The 18,843-nt window shown below is 45.0% G+C and overlaps 1 protein-coding gene across 6 annotated transcripts in view; it reads left to right on the top strand.

Annotated features, from left to right (window-relative positions):
- The window catches only part of LOXL3 (lysyl oxidase like 3), a 258,654-nt gene that overhangs the window by 96,735 nt on the left and 143,076 nt on the right, over nucleotides 1-18,843 (top strand). The gene's annotated exons all lie outside the window — the stretch shown is intronic.

An 18,843-nucleotide genomic window follows, 5' to 3' on the forward strand; every position in this document is an offset into this window, starting at 1 on the left:
AGAACCATGTTCTTGGTCAATTGGAAGGGTTTTGGCCCCGAGGAGAGGTCATGGGAGCCCAGGGAGAATATCCACGCACCAGGGCTGTGGAGTCGGAGTCGTGGAGTCGGAGTTAGTTTTGATTGGAGTCGGTAGAAATGTACCGACTCCGACTCCAGCTTTAAAAAAAAATGTATTAATATTTCATAATTGAACTTTCATATGAATTTTATAAATGTTACTCAAATATATATGTTCTATCAAACTATGAACAACAGTGATAAGCAGTTCTGCTGGAGAGAGACATTTCTTACTTCTTGTGTGTCACTGTTCTCCACTGCCCTTTTCTAATCTTATACTTGGTTAACCTCATGCTGTCCCAACCCCCCTACTTACAATGTATGAAACTGAAAGTGAAAATGTGTTGCAAATTCTTAGTAGTAAAGCTCCTCCTCTAGACAAGATCATACTAGGTGTGCGTCTTCCAAGCATCTCACAGCTGCCTGCTACTCAGAAGAGGAAGACTGTAAGAAGTATTATCCTTTCAACAAACTTTGCATCAGTTAACTGTGAGTACATGAGGAATAATAACAGTATTACTGACCACTATATCAGTTGTACGACCTGGAAATAATTTTGTACAATTGTTTTTAGGAAAAACAATTGTCATTTGGATTGTGAATGCAGAATTAAAAACCTGAGAATGTCGAAGCATCACATTAAATCAGCTGTATTTGAACATTTTACCATCACTCAAGATAGAAAACATTATGTCTGTCAGAGTATGACAAATGATCCAGACGAAAACAAATGCTGTGAAGCCAAGATGAGTGCATATTCAGGCAAAGATAAAAATGCTCCTACCAGAGCTTCTAATCTAAAGAGACATTTACAGCGCTTTCATCCAGACGTACTGAAAGCAGTGGATGAGAAAGACTGCATCCAAACCAATGAACCAGTGCCCAGCTCTTCCAGCCAAACAAAGGAGCAGAGAACTTTGCAGCCATCAGTTGCAAGATTGTTGTGAGTTCATTTTCCCCTTCGTCACTGAGGTCTGGTGAACTCCCTATTCTGGTGAAGGAAGGTAATGAGCCTGATTATCAGGCACCTGAGCCTGATGAGGATGACTGGCTGAGTGGAGTCACGGACTGGATATAAGGCTGCCGACGCCTTTCTGCCCTGCGGGTGATTTCTCTGTGGACTTCTAGGACACCAGTCTGATTCCTGCTCCTCTAAGCTAAGTTTTTCTGCTTTGCCTTTTGCATTAGTGTTTAGTTTTTGTTTTCCTTGCTTTTCTGGATTCTGCCATTCCCTGCTGGGGTGAGCTGAATCTCCTTTTGCCTGTAGCTCTGTCTTCAGAATATTCCTGAGTACTGACATAGCTTTTTTGAAGCCTAGCGTCTTCAGGGCCATTTTCACTGTCAGTCTGTTGGCTCTTATTTTCATAGGGTTTTTCACGGATTGCAGACAGCAGCCTTCCTGTCCTTTCCTATGTAGGTAGTTTGGGCCCCGTCTTTGCTCAGTCTATCTTTCTGCCTGTGTTAGTGTTTTCATCTTGCTTCACCGTCATTATATGTTGGGGGCTGCCTATTGCTTTGGGGTCTGCTCTGGGGCAGTTTAGTTTTCCTCTTTCTTTCTTTAGGCCTAGTTATTTCTCCAGCGGTGATCGAGGTGTCTAAGGCATCGTAGGAACACCCCACGGCTACTGCTAGTTGTGTTGATGGGTTCAGGGGTCTGCAATCCGATAGCTGCCAACTTCTCTGGTTTTCTGGACTTAGCTAGCATTTCTGTTTTTGCCTCCTACGGTGACTCAATCATAACACAAGATATTTTGTCAGTGACAAAGTTACTGTGACAATGACAGTAGATACATTTAAAAACAGATCATAGAGCTTGTTGTAAAGGATAGTGTGCCTATTTCATTATTTTCACGACCAGCTTTTATGTGTCTGAATGGGGAAATGGCCCGCAAGCTTGGTGTTTCTCTGGAGAGAGAGAGTATTAGAAAATTAGTAATCGAAGAAGCTTTTAAACAAAAGGAAGAACTTAAAAAACTCTCAAGGGACGCTTTCTGTTTCTTAAAATGGATGCCTGCACACGTCACAGAGTGAACTATTTTGCCATCAATGTCCGATTTGTTTGTGACAAAAATGAAATAGTTACCAAGACATTGGCAGTAAAAGACACCAAAGCTCATCACACCAGTGAGTTTCTCCAGGTCTTGGTGGAAAAGGTTCTGCAAGACTATGAACTTAAAAAAAAGCAAGTTCTTTCTGTCGTAACTGACAATGCTTCAAATATGATAAGTACTATTAAGCTAATGAATGAGAGTAATGATGGTGACCAGCAGCTAGAAGAACATTCTGGGTCCACAGACACAGAAATGTTTGAAATAGAGGAACACAGTATTGTAACTGAGGAGCAAACTGAAGTTGCTTCAGATGAACAGCAACATGATAGTTTAGATCTTGTTGAAACTGTGTCAATATGTTCTTTCATTCATCACATGCGCTGTGTTGTGCATACGCTACAGCTGGCTATAAGAGACAGTCTGCAAGAAGGACATGCTGCTGCACTGATTGGCAAGGTGAGAAAATTGGCTTGCTGCACTGATTGGCAAGGTGAGAAAATTGGCTACTGTTGCCAGAACCCCTAAAGTTGACTCAATTTTGAAGAGACGTGCTGAAAAGGGGCAATTATTGATCAAGCCACACGATGGGGCAGTACTTACTTAATGATTCAGCGCTTGGTTGAACTGAAAACCTTTCTTGTAGACATGGCTAACCCTCAACTGACGCTAAATGAAAGTCAGTGGAATCAGGTGACTGAGCTGGAAAAATTGCTAGAGCACCCATTTACAGTGGCTAAAAAATTACAAGCAGAGGACTTAACTCCAGGTATTTTCTTAAAGGAGTGGAAGAACCTGATGTTTCGCCTGTCCCAAAGAGGGGGGTTAATTGCAAGTGGCATTGCTACATCAATGAAACGGAGAGAGGAGCTACTATTACAAAATAACATTCTTTTGGCAGCTGTTTATGTAGACCCAATGCATCGGATTCTTCTAGATGATCAATAGCTAAGTAAAGGAAAAGAAGCTCTGTTTGAAATAGCAGTAAGGATGAAAGGGTTGCAGAACAGTCAGGAGGAACAAGAAGAATTTGGTCATCCTGCCACATCTTCACCCTCATCATCAACTGATGAAGAATTTAATTTCGAAAAATATTTGGATCACAAGGACCGTGCAAAGCGTTCCCGCATAGAAGAAGAGTCATCCCCATCAAGGAACACAGCCAGTACATTTCAGCAGAATTTTTCATGTGCACTAAAAGAAATTGAGAAATTTGACCGTTCATCAAAAATAACAGTGCAACAAGCGATTCCTCTGTATCCTGACCTTGTCAGAGATGTTGCCTGAGTGGTTACTGCTTTGCCACCAACACAAGTTAGTGTAGAGAGGTTGTTCTCTGCTCTCAAAATAATTAGATCAGATTTGAGGGCATCCATGAAGGAGGATCTGACAGAGGCAATACTTGTTCTGAGGACAAATTTATAGATTTCTTCTTATTAACTGCATAAAAGTGTTTATTGCATATTTACTTACAGTTTATAAAAGTTTATAAAAGTTATTTGCTATATTCTAATTGTATTCTAGTAAATGTAGTTTTTGCTCTAAGTGGTCTGATTACTTATATGATGGTGAGAAACTGAATAAGCACGATGTTTAATATTTTACAACAGTAAATGTGTTATGAATTGGCCATTTATGAAGGAGTCGGAGTCGGAGCCTGATAAAATCCAGGAGTCGGAGTCGCAACTGTGGCTTACCGACTCCACAGCCCTGCCACGCACCCCAGATTTTGTGTAAGTTCCTCTCCAGTTTTAGAAAGGGGGGGGCGTAAAGGGGGGGTACTGTCACGCCGCGCTCACCTGGGGTCGGGACCTCGGCCCCGACGTCATCTCTTCCAGAGCCGCGGTCACTCCGGGGGTCCCGCAGGGTGCGCACACGCACCTCTCGTACCTAGGTCCCTGTCTCCTCCATGTTATGTCTGCGCTTGCGCGCTTTTCTCAGTTCAGTCTCCAGGTCAGTCCTCTCTATGGTACTGGAGGACTTGACCCGGAAGCTCTCCTGATCATGTGCTATATCGGGCTACCTCTTCCTAGGGGAGGTGCCTGATTATTGTTGTGCTTCCTGGCTTGGTCTGCCGTGTCCCTGCCTGGCTGTGCGCTGTATTCGGGTCCCCTGCCTTGCACTCTGTTGTGCCTCTTGGCACACGCTCTGAACCTGCACTCTGCCTTGTACTCGGTTGTGCCTCCTGGCACACACTCTGATCCTGTGCTCTGTCTTATACTCAGCTGTACTTCCTGGCACACACTCTGATCCTGTGCTCTGTCTTATACTCAGTTGTGCCTCCTGGCACACACTCGGATCCTGTGCCTTGTCTCATACTCAATTGTGCCTCCTGGCACATGCTCTGATCCTGTACTCTGTCTTATGCTCAGTTGTGCCCTCTGGCACACACCCTGCTCCTGTACTCTGTTACACCTCCTGGCACACCTGCTGCCTGACTCAGTGCTCTGACATGCTCCTTGCATGCATCCTGCTTAACTCACACCGGGACGAACGAAGTCTCTGTATACCACGTGTTCCCGTTCCCACGCTTTACACGTTCCTGCAGACACACTCGTGTCTCCTGTGAGCCGGCCGCCTGGTGCCAGCAGTCGTGGTACCTCACCCCCTGGGGCTTGCCCCTGACACTCCCTGTATAGGGAGTGGTCTTCACTAGGTCAGCTCGCCCTGCGAGGGTTGGTGCCACGACCCAGAGGGTCCACTCCAGGAGTCGTCATATTATGGAATCTTTAACCCCTTTCTGCCATTAGACGTACTATCCCGTCCATGTGCCCTGGGACTTAATTCCCAAGAACGGGATAGTACGTCTAATGCGATCAGCGGCGCCCATGTGGTGAGCGCCGCTGATCGTGGCCGTGTGTCAGCTGATTGTGCCGGGTGTCAGCTGTGATAATGTGTCAGGGGCTGTCACGGACCGCCCCTGACACGTTAACCCATTGTACACCGCGATCAAACACGATCGCGGTGTACCGGGGGTTAAAGGGAAGCATCGGCAGGGAGGGGGCTCCCTCCGTGCTTCCCTGAGCCCCCCACGGCAGCGCAATGTGCAGCGCTGCTGCGGGGGTCTCCTTCCCTACAGGCCCCCGGATCCAAGATGGCGACGGGGGCCTTCGGGGGCCTGTAGGGAGCTGACTTCCTCATTCCTGCAAAGCGCAGGCAAGAGGAAGCCTTAGGCACTGCCTGTGACAGTGATGTCCCACCTGGGACTATGTAATAAAGTTAAAAAGTGTAAAAAAATTTTTTTTAAAATCGCTAAATAAATTGGTAAAAAACAATAAAAATATTCCCCAATAAATTCATTTTTTGAAAGTAAAAAAAACAAACAATAAAAGTACACATTTGGTATCGCCGCGTCCGTAGCAACCCGCCCTATAAAACTGTTCCATTAGTTAACCCCTTTAGCGAACCCCTTAAAAAAATAAAAATAAAAAACGAAGCAAAAAAATGATTTATCATACCACCGAACAAAAAGTGTAATAACGCGCGATCAAAAAGACGCATATAAATATCCATGGTACCGCTGAAAACGTCATCTTGTCCCGCAAAAAACGAGCCACGATACAGCGTCATCAGCAAAAAAGTAAAAAAGTTATAGCTCGCAGAATAAAGCGATGCAAAAATAATTATTTTTTATATAAAATTGTTTTCATTGCAAAAAACCGACAAAACATAAAAAAAACGACCTAAATGAGGTATCGCTGTAACCGTACTGACCCGAAGAATAAAACCGCTTTATCAATTTCACCGCACGCGGAACGGTGTAAACGCACCCCCCAAAAGAAATTCATGAAACGCTGGTTTTTGTTCATTCTGCGTCCCAAAAATCGGAATAAAAAGCGATCAAAAGATGTTACGTGCCCGAAAATGGTACCAATAAAAGCGTCAACTCGTCCCTTAAAAAAATAAGACCTCAAGTGACTCGGTGGGTCAAAATACGGAAAAATTATAGCTCTCAAAATGTGGTGATGCAAAAATTATTTTTACAATAAAAAGCGTCTTTTAGCGTGTGACAGCCGCCAAACATAAAAACCGCCATAAATAGTAAATCAAACCCCCCGTTATCACCCCCTTAGTTAAGGAAAAGTAATAAAATTACAAAAAATGTATTTATTTCCATTTTCCCGTTAGGGTTAGGGCTGAGATTAGGGTTAGGGGTGTGTTGGGGTTCGGGTTGGAGTTATAATTGGGGGTTTCCACTGTTTGGGCACATCAGGGGCTCTCCAAATGCAACATGGCGTCTGATCTCAATTCCAGCCAATTCTGAGTTGAAAAAGTAAAATGGTGCTCCTTCCCTTCCAAGCTCTGCCATGCGCCCAAACAGTGTTTTACCCCCACATGTAGGGTATCAGCCTAGTCAGGACAAATTGCAAAACAATTTTTGGGGTCCAATTTCTCCTGTTACCCTTAGGAAAATAAAAAAATTGGGGGCAAAAATATCATGTTTGTGGAAAAAAATTATTTTTTTATTTTCACGCCCGGGTGTTATACTTCTGTGAAGCACTTTGGGGTTCAAAGTGCTCACAACACATCTAGATAAGTTCTGTGGGGGGTCTAGTGTCCAAAATGGGGTCACTTTTGGGGAGTTTCAATAGTTTAGGTACATCAGGGGCTCTCCAAACGCAACATGACACCCACAGACCATTCCATCAAAGTCTGCATTCCAAAACGTCAGTACTTCCCTTCCGAGCCCCGACGTGTGCCCATACAGTAGTTTTCTCCCACATATGAGGTATCAGCTTACTCAGGACAAATTGCAAAACAACTTTTGGGGTCCAATTTCTCCTGTTACCCTTGGGAAAATAAAAAAATTGGTGACTAAAAGATGATGTTTGTTGAAAAAAATACGATATTTTTATTTTCACGCCCGGTCGTTATAAACTTCTGTGAAGCCCTTGGGGGTTCAAAGTGCTCACCACACATCTAGATAAGTTCCTTGGGGGGTCTAGTTTCCAAAATGGTGTCATTTGTGGGGGGTTTCCACTGTTTTCGTACATCACGGGTTTTCCAATTGCGACATGGTGTCCGATCTCAATTCCAGCCAAAAACGTCAAATGGCGCTGCTTCCCTTCCGAGCTCTGCCATGCGCTCAAATAGTGGTTTACCCCCACATATGGGGTATCAGCGTACTAAGGACAAATTGCACAATAACTTTTAGGGTCCTGTTACCCTTGGAAAAATAAAAATTTGGGGTGAAAAGATGATTTTTGTGGAAAAAATAGGATTTTTTTAATTGTACCGCTGTACGTTGTAAACTTTTGTGAAGCCCTTGTGGGTTCAAGGTTCTCACCACATATCTAGATAAGTTCCTTGGGGGGGGTCTAGTTTCCAAAATGGGGTCACTTGGGGGGTTTCCACTGTTTAGGTACATCAGGGGCTTTCCAAACGCGACATGGCGTCCGATCTGAATTCCAGCCAATTTTGCATTGAAAAAGTCAAACGGCGCTCCTTCCCTACTGAGCTCTGCCATGCGCCGAAACAGTCGTCCCCCCCACATATCAGGTATCAGCGTACTCAGGACAAATTGCACAATAATGTTTCCAGTCCAATTTCTCCTGTTACCCTTGGTAAATTGAACCTGAAGTATTTTTTTGTGAAAAAAAAGTTAAATGTTCATTTTTTTTTTTAAATATTCAAAAAATTCCTGTGACGCACCTGAAGGGTTAATAAACGTCTTGAATGTGGTGTTGAGCACCTTGAAGGGTGCAGTTTTTAGAATGGTGTCACTTTTGGGTATTTTCTGTCATATAGACCCCTCAAAGTGGCTTCAAATGTGATGTGGTCCTAAAAATAAAATGGTGCTGTAAAAATGAGAAATCGCTGGTCAACTTTTAACCCTTATAACTTCCTAACAAAAAAAAATTTTGGTTCCAAAATTGTGCTGATGTAAAGTAAACGAGGGAAATGTTACTTATCAAGTTTTTTGTGAGCTGTATCTGTGTGATTTAAAGGCATAAAAATTCAAAGTTGGAAAATTGTGAAATTTTCAAAAATTTTGCCAAATTTCCGCTTTTTTCACAAATAAACGCAAGTTATATGAATGAAATGTTACCATTAACATGAAGGACAATATGTCAGGAGAAAACAATGTCATAATCACCGGGATCCATGGAAGCGTTTCAGAGTTATTACCTCATAAAGGGACAGTGGTCAGAATTGTAAAAATTGGCCTGCTCATTAACGTGCAAGCCACCCTTGGGGCTTAAGGGGTTAAAGATTAAAAATAATAGTCTATCTATGACTGTGCTTAATTCCTGCAGTACTCGGGGGTGTATCCCATCCGGGCCTGGGGATTTGTCAATTTTAGTGATTTTTAGACGCCGCCGTACTTCCTGCTGGGTTAAGCAGGTGACATTTAATGGACAATTTTTATCCCTGATCATGTTATCCGTCATGGGATTTTCTTGTGTAAACACTGTTGAAAAAAAGTCATTTAGCATATTGGCTTTTTCCTCATCCTCCTCCACCATTTCACCCAGACTATTTTTAAGGGGGCCAACATTATCATTTTTTAGCTTCTTACTATTTATGTAGTTAAAGAATATTTTGGGATTATTTTTACTTTCTCTGGCAATGAGTCTCTCTGTCTCAATCTTTGCTGTCTTGATTTGCTTTTTACAGAATTTATTTAATTTTCTGTATTTATTTACTGCCTCATAACTATCTACTTGCTGTAATTCTATAAATGCTTTATTTTTATCTCTTATTGCGCCCCTTACAGCTCTATTTAGCCATAGTGGTCTCCTCCTATTTCTCGCATGTTTATTCCCATACGGTATATATTGTGCACAGGTCCTATTCAGGAGGATAATAAACGTCTCCCATTTTCTTTGTGTATTTTTATGTCTCAGGATATCGTCCCAGTTAATTGCACCAAGATCATCTCTCATCCGGTGGAAATTTGCTTTCCTGAAGTTTAGTGTCCTTGTAGCCCCTCTACTACACATCTTATTAAAGGATACATGAAAACTTATTATCTTGTGATCACTATTCCCCCAGTGACCCTCAACCCTTACATTTGATATGCGGTCCGGCCTGTTGGGTAATATTAGGTCTAGCAGTGCCCCCCCCTCTTGTTGGGTCCTGAACCAGTGGTGAAAGGTGATTGTCTCTCATAGTTGTCAGACACCTATCACCTTTGCTGGAACTGCAGGTTTCAGTTCCCCAATGTATTTCGGGGTAGGTGAAGTCCCCCATAATAATGACTTCTCCTTGAGTCGCTGCTTCATCTATTTGCTTTATGAGGATATTCTCTGTTGCTTCCATTATTTTAGGAGACTTATAACAAACCCCTATCAGTAATTTATTATTTTTCCCCCCTCCCCTTATCTCTACCCACAGGGACTCTACATTTTCATTAGAGTCATATATATTATCACGCAGGATGGGTTTTAAGGATGATTTTACATATAAACACCCCCCTCCCCCTCGCTTATTTGTTCGGTCATTTCTGAACAGACTATAGCCCTGTAAATTATCCCCCGGTCACGGCTCTCGTCCGGCCATGTCTCAGATATCCCCACCATGGCAGAATTATGTTCCAACAACATTAACTCCAATTCCTCCATGCTGTTGGTGAGGCTTCTGGCATTAGTATACATGCACTTTATGTATCTATCTGTACCTCTATTCTTTCTTAAATTATTAACTGTTCTAACCCCACCCTCCATGCCACCTCCACCCCCAATTTCATTATTTGTGCCCAGGTCTATTTTATCCCCCAGCACAGCTGCTCCCTCCCCATTGAGGTGCAGCCCGTCCCTAGTGTAGAACCTGTAGCCAAACGTGAAGTCGGCCCAGTTCTCCATGAACCCAAACCCCTCCTTCCTACACCAATTCCTGAGCCACTTATTAACCTCCCTAATCTCCCGTTGCCTCTCTGGCGTGGTACAGGAAGTATTTCCGAAAATACCACCTTGGAGGTCCTTGCTTTAAGCTTGCGGCCTAATTCCCTGAAATCATCTTTAAGGACCTTCCACCTACCTCTAACTTTGTCATTTGTTCCACTGTGCACCATGACCACTGGGTCCTCACCAGCCCATCCCAGTAATCTGTCAACCCGATCAGCGATGTGTCGGACTCGAGCGCCAGGTAGGCAGCACACCGTTCGACGATCCCGGTCTTTGTGACAGATTGCCCTATCTATTCCCCTAATAATTGAGGCCCCCACTACCAGCACCTGTCTGGTCTGCCCTGCTCTCCTATTTCCCCCCTTACTGGAGCAGATACTCCTTCGGCTTTCAGAGGACATGCATTGCTGCAGCAGCGCTACCCCTGTACTGACACTCCCCTCATCTGCCAACTTAGAAAACTTATTGGGGTGTGCCAGATCAGGACTAGATCTCTGGCACTCTTTCCTCTACCCTGCCTTCTAACTGTCACCCAGATAGCTGCTTCTGTGGCTCCCCTGAGGGTTCAGTTGCCTCAGAGGTACTGCACCTCAGCCAGAGGTGTAGTGTCCCTTTGTCCCAGGTAAGATGGAGACACCTGACCATACTCACACACCTGCACCCAACACATACTTAGAACAGCAGTTATGATCCCTGCTTGGTTCATAAAGGGTGTTGGGAAGTGGGTGGAGCTTAGGGTTAGAGCGGGAGAACTGTAGGAAGTTAGGACATTTCCCCTTGGGGGGGGGAGTGAGAGGACGTGTCTGCAGCAGCTCCTAGTCAGGAGGAGCTGCTGGACGGAGTGATCTTGGGACGGAAGTTCCCTGAGAAGGAAAAGGGGTTCTCCCAGAGGCACTGGTGGAGAGTGCTTCCTGTGGGGCTCGTTCCACGCTGACGGACGCCAGGTGGGGGAGAATCCAGGTCGCAGAAGTGTCTCGGCCCCTAGCCTAGTGGAGTGGACATCAGTACTCAGCTAGTAAGCCGATAGCTGTGGCAACTTTAGGGGCCACAGCCAACTACCACAGTTATCTTCTCTGAAAAGGCAGCCAGAAAGGATCAAGGAAACGTAGTGGGTCACGTTATCCGACAGGATTTGCTACAGCTGGCCTGGGACACTGACTGTGAGGTGCTGGAAAGGAAGGCAAGTGGAAAGCAGCACTGTGGAGACGGCCAGGAAAAGCACATATTGAAGGGAGTGCTGGAAAGGTGTACTTCATTGATCTAGGAGTTGACTGAGCCCCTCACCTGAAGAACACTGTACTGAAGCTGGCATCTGTGTGCACCAGAAACTGTGAGCAAAGCTTTGGAACTGCACCCCACTGTTTCCTTTGAATTCTTGCCTCTACACTCATTCAGCACTGCTACATCTACCATCAGCAACCATTTCATCTTCAACTAACTACAACTGCCCTGGGACATTAGCTCTGCCTATGGAGAGCTTTACCAACACTGCTGCACCACACCATCAGTCCCAGAGGATCAGCACTGGTCACTAATAATCAGATACCACAGGTGGCGTCATGAACACTTAACACAAACTCTTTATTTCTCATTCCCCTGAAAATACACCCCTTTTATTGGATGCCCAGGGCCACGGACCAGGTCACCGCCGCTGTCACACTGCCCCTTTAAGAAAGCGGCTCGGTACCGAGTAATCCTCACTTGCCCTGACGGGCGCCCCACTTCACTGTCCTGCAGCTCCAACCTAGCATCCCCCCTTCATCTTTCCCATTGAGTGTCTGCTCAGTGAGCAGAAGAATCCTCTCCATATTGTCTATGGATCTCAGTGTTGCCAGCTGCACATTTAGATCCAGTATCTTGGCTTCCAAATGCACAACGTGCTCACATCTCGCACAGCAGTATGCACCCTCAACCGGCTGTTCAAGGATTGCATACATGTGGCAAGATGTACACTGGATGGCATTGGCAATTGTGGAGTACATTCCTAATGGAGATTGCACCAGACAGAAAAGATAAGTAAAAATAAATGAAAAGTATTAATAAAATATAACAGCAATTCAGTAATTCCACCCTTGGAAACTCCCTGAATCCAAAGTCACTGAATCCCAAACCACACACTTACCACTGTTTGCACTTATGCTCCGGTCACACTCAGCTCGCTCACACTCTCTCAGGCAGAAGATTTAGAGAGATTTTTTTCCCTTTAGCAACAATCCACCCTGCAGCTCAATGCACTTCCACATTACTGTATAATGTGAGGTCATTATACAGTATGGAGCATCATGTGGGGCCATTATACTGTATAGAGCAGTATGTGAGGCCATTATACTGTATGGAGCATTATGTGAGGTCATTATACAGTATGAAGCACTATGTGAGGCCATTGTGGAGCACTATGTGAACAGCGTGGTTGTTCGCTGTTGTCCCCAGGTCTGAACACCCTCAAAATGGCTGTTCCTGTTTTATAGTTTGCCCATAAACTTAGTGACTCCTACCTGCTGACCTCACTAGGTGGGCAGAGTTAGAGGACGATGCCCCTTTTGAAAAGTTATTAAAAACTTCTACTTGCCATACTGTATCTCTGGCTTAGGAGCTCACAGGGTAACGGCAGGGGCATTATATGATAGGTAATTTCACAAGAGAACATATCTTTTGGGACCAAATATAACATGTCTGTGTGTTACTGGGGTTCAGAAACTATTTCCCCAGTTTCTGAGGACCCCAGAAGTCACAAAATGCTGCCGTGTGTAGCTCTAATTACACTGATTCTGAAAATATAGATTTCCTGTTTCTAAGATTATTGTGTGTTATTAAATTTGACCTGGAATAGACAAGGGGAATCGTGGCAGGAGAAACTGCTCTGAACTGGCCAGATGCAATAAAAGTGACCATCTGCTGAGGGAAGGGGGGAGTGGATAGAATTACACCGTGTAGAGAGAGAGGGAGGGGGGAGTGTTATGAACGGGTCACCGAGGAGAAAAAAGCAAAACAAGCTAAGTCACAGAAAACCAGAGAGGTTGGTAACTATGCAGATTGCAGATCCCTGATCCTACCACACAACTAGCAGCAGCCGTGGAGCGTACCTACGATGCTCCTAGATGCTTCATCACAGCCGGAGGACTAAATAAGCCTGAAGCATGAAAAGGGGAAAACTAACTGCCCCAGAGCAGAACCCAAAGGAATAGACAGCCCCCACACATGTATTGACGGTGAAACAAGATGAAGGCACAAACACAGGCAGGAAAATTGGCTGAGCAAACGATGGGGCCCAAACTAACTAGAAAGGAAAGACACTGTCTGCAACCTGCAAAAAACCCTACAAAAATAATGTCCAACACTTCTGATAGCAAAATTAACCCTGAAGTCACTAGACTTCTCCCACTATATCAGCACTCTGAAATATTCTGAGACAGAGCAAAAAGAGACCAAACTAGTAAGGGACAATAACCAAATTGGCAAAATACTGATAAATAAGAGTGGAAATTCAGCACAGCCCCCAGCCGGGGCTGGCTGACCACACCAAAAAACTGAATAGACCAAGAAAATCAAGTGTGAACATTAGCAGAAAAACTTAGCTTTAGATGACTGGAACAGAGCTAAAAACCAAGAGCTGACAAGCCAGAAGGAATCACCAGCAACTGAATAGGGCGTCGGCTGTCTTAAATCCAATCTGAGACTCCTGAGGTCCAATTGTCATCCTCATTCTCAGGTGGCAGATCTCCACTGATCAAATCAGCCTCACTAACTCCTGTTACCACCAGAGGGAGTCTGGAAGGAGAACGCACAACTGGTGAACCAGAGAATGAACTCACAACAGGGGAGTGGATAGAATTACACCGTGTAGAGAGGGAGGGGGGAGTGGATAGAATTACACAGTGTAGAGAGATCATAAGTTGAGGATCCAAGAAAAGCACTTCTGAGCATCCGACAACTCTGTACCTAAACCTGAAGAAGAGGTGCGGTTTGTCACCTCGAAACGCGTAGTTTCTGTAGTACATATAATAAAGAACTTGGAAGATTTATATGGATTTCTGAAGAATTCTTATCACTAAAGCAGCACGGATGCTCAGAAGTGCTTTTCTTGGATCCTCACCTTATGATCTTTCTACACTGTGTAATTCTATCCACTCCCCCTCTCCCTCTCTACACGGTGTAATTCTATCCACTCTCCTGTTGTGAGTTCATTCTCTGGTTCACCAGTTGTGCGTTCTCCTTCCAGACTCCCTCTGGTGGCAACAGGAGTTAGTGAGGCTGATTGGATCCATTTATATGGATTTCTGAAGAATTCTTATCACTAAAGCAGCGCAGATGCTCAGAAGTGCTTTTCTTTGATCCTCAACTTATGATACCTAGTGGACGCTGTCCACCTGCACGAGCTCTGCAGCAGCTATATGACTGCAACAAACGTTGAGAGTGGTTGTGTCTGAACACAACCCATAAAGGGTGAGTACTCCAGAGTACTTTTATATTTTAATTGATTTATACCAGGTGAAGCCCTATGTCTGCGCCCCCGCCCTTGTTTTCTCTTACACAGTGTAGAGAGAGGGAGGGGAGAGTGGATAGAATTAGTGTAGAGAGAGGGAGGCGGAGTGGATAGAATTACATAGTGTAGGGAGGGGGGAGTGGATAGATTTACACAGTGTAGAGAGAGGGAGGGGGGAGTGGATAGATTTACACAGTGTAGAGAGAGGGAGGGGGAGTGGATAGATTTACAAAGTGTAGAGAGAGGGAGGGGGGAGTGGATAGATTTACACAGTGTAGAGAGAGGGAGGGGGAGTGGATAGATTTACACAGTGTAGAGAGAGGGAGGGGGGAGTGGATAGATTTACACAGTGTAAAGAAAGGGAGGGGGGAGTGGATAGAATTACAGTGTAGAGAGAGGGAGGGGGGAGAGGATAGAATTACACAGTGTAGAGAGAGGGAGGGGGGAGTGGATAGAATTACAGTGTAGAGAGGGAGGGGGAGTGGATAGAATTACACAGTGTAGAGAGAGGGAGGGGGGAGTGGATAGATTTACACAGTGTAAAGAAAGGGAGGGGGGAGTGGATAGATTTACACAGTGTAAAGAAAGGGAGGGGGGAGTGGATAGAATTACAGTGTAGAGAGAGGGAGGGGGGAGAGGATAGAATTACACAGTGTAGAGAGGGAGGGGGGAGTGGATAGAATTACACAGTGTAGAGAGGGAGGGGGAGTGGATAGAATTACACAGTGTAGAGAGAGGGAGGGGGGAGTGGATAGATTTACACAGTGTAGAGAGGGAGGGGGAGTGGATAGAATTACACAGTGTAGAGAGAGGGAGGGGGGAGTGGATAGAATTACACAGTGTAGAGAGAGGGAGGGGGGAGTGGATAGATTTACACAGTGTAGAGAGGGAGGGGGAGTGGATAGAATTACACAGTGTAGAGAGAGGGAGGGGGGAGTGGATAGATTTACACAGTGTAGAGAGGGAGGGGGGAGTGGATAGAATTACAGTGTAGAGGGAGGGAGGGGGGAGAGGATAGAATTACACAGTGTAGAGAGGGAGGGGGGAGAGGATAGAATTACACAGTGTAGAGAGGGAGGGGGAGTGGATAGAATTACACAGTGTAGAGAGAGGGAGGGGGGAGTGGATAGATTTACACAGTGTAAAGAAAGGGAGGGGGGAGTGGATAGATTTACACAGTGTAAAGAAAGGGAGGGGGGAGTGGATAGAATTACAGTGTAGAGAGAGGGAGGGGGGAGAGGATAGAATTACACAGTGTAGAGAGGGAGGGGGGAGTGGATAGAATTACACAGTGTAGAGAGGGAGGGGGAGTGGATAGAATTACACAGTGTAGAGAGAGGGAGGGGGGAGTGGATAGATTTACACAGTGTAGAGAGGGAGGGGGAGTGGATAGAATTACACAGTGTAGAGAAAAGGGGGACTGGCTAGCATTACAGTGTAGAGATGGGGAGTGGATAGAATTACACAGTGTAGAGAGAGGGGGAACTGGATACCATTACAGTGTAGAGAAAGAGAGTGGGGGAAGTCTTGCAGCGATGTGGCTGCATGTTCAATTACAGAGGTACAATGCACAAACCAACTGGTGGGAGGGCAACAAGCAGCGCCGGAAGTGTACTTAGGATATTAGGAAATAACTCATATTTTCCTGACACTGGGACTGTAAAAAGCAGCTGAAAATTAGCATAAAAACGCCTCAAAAACGTACAGTGTGAATATGTAATAACAAAGGATGAAAACCTTGAATAAAACATAATAAAGTGATACAAACAAAAGTGCTCCCACTAAACAGCAATAGCACAAAAAGGGACTTAAAAAATCCTCCAGAAATTCAAAAACACAGCAAAAAAGGCAGCGATGCTTACCTGCCCAGGCCTCCAAACAAATGTACTATCAGGGTGCAGCGTTCCCCCTATAGTTAAGATGGCTGCAACACAGGTGCAAGAATAACCGATAAGACAGCCGCTCACATCCTACCAATCCATGGAGGGGGCGGCTGCTTGGTATATAAATGCACAATGAAGACTTGCATGTGGCACTGTTCACACTATGGCAATGGAGGCCTGGGCAAATAAGCAAACAAAAGTGCTCCCAAACACAGTATGATACCCCCCACAGTGACCTCCTCCACACACACGCACACGCACACGCACACACGCACACTATGATGACCCTAGTGTACCTCCCTCCCTCAGTTCTCCCATCAAAGAATGGTGACCCCATCACAGTATGATTCTCCAACTGTAATCTCCACACAGATATATATATATATATATATATATATATATATATATATATATATATATATATATTATAAATCGTCTTATGGTGTCTGTCTGTCTGTAACCAAAATCCTGCGTCGCTGGCGGCCGTGACCAATCAGCGACAGGTGCAGTCCTCAATTAGAAGGACGCACGCCACCACCTCTGTCAGGAGATCAGCGGCGCTAGCCGCTGATCTCCGGACAGTTTCCGCGGGTCATCTCCGGGCGCATGGGCATCAGCGGCAATGCAGCCGGGAGATGACCGGCTAGCGGTACCCAGGGTCCAGAGGAGAGGAGACTCCTCCGGACCCTGGATACCATAAACGTGTAAAAAATAGAATTAAAATAAAAAAGAGTGATATACTCACCTTTCAACGGCCCTGGACTTTTTCTCTTCTCTCCACGCTCCCAGCATCTTCCGTTCCCAGTAAGGCTTTGCGCAAAAGACCGCTGATGATGTCGCGCTCTCGGGAGCGTGGAGAGGAGGGACACAGTCCAGGGGCTGTCGGATGGTGAGTATATCACTTTTTTTATTTTAATCTCCCGCTGGCCATATTCTACAGTACCCGATGCTTTAGAATCGGGCCAACAGCTAGTACAGTATAACAGGCACATAAAGTCCTCCATACAGTACAATGGCTCCACATAGTCCTCCATACAGTGTAATGGCCCCACATGATGCTCCATACTGTACAATGGCCTCACATAGTGCTCCATACTGTATAATGGCCCAACATGATGCTCCATACTGTATAATGGCCCCACAAAATGCTCCATACAGTATAATGGCCTCACATAATGCTCCATACAGTATAATGGCCTCACATAGTGCTCCATACAGTATAATGGCCCCACATAGTGCTCCATACAGTATAATGGCCCCACATAGTGCTCCATACAGTATAATGGCCCCACATAGTGCTTCATACTGTATAATGGCTCCACATAATGCTCCATACAGTATAATGGCCCAACATGATGCTCCATACTGTATAATGGCCCCACATGATGCTCCATACTGTATAATGGCCCCACATGATGCTCCATACTGTATAATGGCCCCACATGATGCTCCATACTGTATAATGGCTCCACATAGTGCTCCATACAGTATAATGGCCCCACATGATGCTCCATACTGTATAATGGCCCCACATAATGTTCCATACAGTATAATGGCCTTACATAGTGCTCCATACTTTACAATGGCCTAACATGATGCTCCATACTGTATAATGGCTCCACATAATGCTTCATACAGTATAATGGCGCCACATAGTGCTCCATACTGTATAATGGCTCCACATAATGCTCCATACAGTATAATGGCCTCACATAGTGCTCCATACTGTACAATGGCCCCATGTAATGATCCATACAGTATGGCTCCGCATAGTGCTCCATACTGTATAATGGCCCCACATAATGCTCCATAGAGTATAATGGCTCTACATAGTGCTCCATACTGTATAATGGCTCAACATGATGCTCCATACTGTATAATGGCTCCACATGATGCTCCATACAGTATAATGGCCCCACATAATGCTCCATACAGTATAATGGCCTTACATAGTGCTCCATACAGTATAATGGCCCCACATGATGCTCCATACTATATAATGGCCCCACATGATGCTCCATACTATATAATGGCCTCACATGATGCTCCATACTATATAATGGCCTCACATGATGCTCCATACAGTATAATGGCCCCACACGATGCTCCATACAGTATAATAGCCCCACACGATACTCCATACTATATAATGGCCCCACATGATGCTCCATACTGTCTAATGGCCCCATATAATGCTACATACTGTATATTGGCCTCACACGATGCTCCATACAGTATAATGGCCCCACATGATGCTCCATACTGTATAACGGCCCCACACAGTGCTCCATATTCTACAATGGCCTCACACAATGCTCCATATTGTATAATGGCCCCACATAGTGCTCAATACTGTTTGATGGCCACACAGTGAAAAAAAAATACGATAAATACTCACTTCTGCCCATTCCAACGATGATCTGGTCTCTTCATATATCACAATCTTACCTGTGGGCACTAGCGCCCTCTCTCCTCAGCCCGTGCGCAGTCTGTTGGGAGAATGTGTGACCTGATGGGACGGCG

Source organism: Dendrobates tinctorius, unplaced genomic scaffold (assembly GCF_039654945.1).
Source record: "Dendrobates tinctorius isolate UK_male_01 unplaced genomic scaffold, ASM3965494v1 ptg000096l, whole genome shotgun sequence".
Lineage (NCBI taxonomy): Eukaryota > Metazoa > Chordata > Amphibia > Anura > Dendrobatidae > Dendrobates > Dendrobates tinctorius.